The sequence below is a fragment of the Octodon degus genome, unplaced genomic scaffold (genome assembly GCF_000260255.1).
Source record: "Octodon degus isolate 3935 unplaced genomic scaffold, OctDeg1.0 scaffold00092, whole genome shotgun sequence".
Lineage (NCBI taxonomy): Eukaryota > Metazoa > Chordata > Mammalia > Rodentia > Octodontidae > Octodon > Octodon degus.
The window spans coordinates 2,315,994-2,317,413 of NW_004524668.1; positions in this window are offsets into that span (position 1 = coordinate 2,315,994).

Here is a 1,420-nt window from a genome sequence, read left to right on the forward strand (position 1 = left end):
CACTGAGCCATCTCTCCAGCCCAAGTCACTACTTATTTATTTAATTTATTTCTGTATTTGGTACAGGGTCTCACTAAGCAGCTCAGACTCCTAGTGATCCTCCTGTTTTCAGTCTCCTTAGCGCTGGGATTACAGGTGTGCACCACCACACCTGGTCTTGGTGGCCGGCTCAGTGTGATCGGGTACTGAACCCCGGTTCCTGTGCTTGCCTAAGCAGGCGCTTAGTCTGCTGAGCTATCTCACTGGCCTGAGTCACTTTTTTTTTTTTTTTTTGGGGGGGCAGTATCAGGGATTGAACTCAGGCCCTTGTGCTTGCCAGGGAAGCACTTATTCTACTGAGCCATCTCCCCCGCCCTCTGAGTCACTTTTTAGTAGTGATGAAAGAACAATTTGGAAAAGTGCAGCCAGGATCACTGCATTGCTACATTGAGGAGACACCTTGTTATCTGCAATGCCATTAAAGAACACTGGATTTTTTTTCCATCTGATGAGCACGAAGAAGGGAAACATGTACCTGACTTTTGCCCACTTGGCAGCAGGGAGCCTGGCTCAGCACCATGCTGTGTGCAGACAAGCGCGCATCCCGGGTGAAGCAGCAGAGTGATGCCGACATGGGAACCTTTCCGCACTGCTGTCATCCCCACTTCTTTGTGGATCTTAGGGGTTCCCAAATGGAAGCTCAGCAAGCAACTTCCCCAGTCTGACCTTATTCAATACATTTAAACCATCACAAAAATAAAATAAACTAAACCATCATTACCGGGCCAGGGAGATGGCTCAGTAGAATAAGCACCTGCCTGGCAAGTGCAGGGTCCTGAGTTCAATCCCAGGTACCACAAAACAAAACAAAACAAAACAAAACAAAAAAACCCCATCACTACCTTCATCCTTTATTTCCCAAGAAAAATAGCACACAAGCCAGAGACTAGAACCCCTCTCACATGTAAGCCTAATATAGCCAATGAATATATAGTGTTTGCACTACTTTAATAGTGTCTAAAGCCGGCCAAATAGCTCAGTGGATTAAAGTGCCTGCAAGCAGGAGCAGGGTCTGGGGGTTCGATCCCTGGGCCTTCTGTGCCGGTCCCACCCCTGGAACAAACGGAAAAGGCAATTGAGACTGGGTGTGGTGACGTGTGCCTGTAATTCCAGCTCTTGAGAGGCTGTAAACAGGTGGATTACTGCAAGTCTAATCTAGTAGTGAGACCCTGTACACCCTGTGAAAATAATAAATAAATAAATAAATAGATAAGTAAACAGTGCCTGTTATTTTCACAGTCCCTGTGAAAATAATAAATAAATAAATAAGTAAACAGTGCCTGTTATATGCCAAGTGATTTGCAGTACAGGCAATCCTAGACTGAATGTCTTCTGACTTCGGGTATCCGCAGTTGGCAGCACGTCTTTTTTTTTTTTTTTT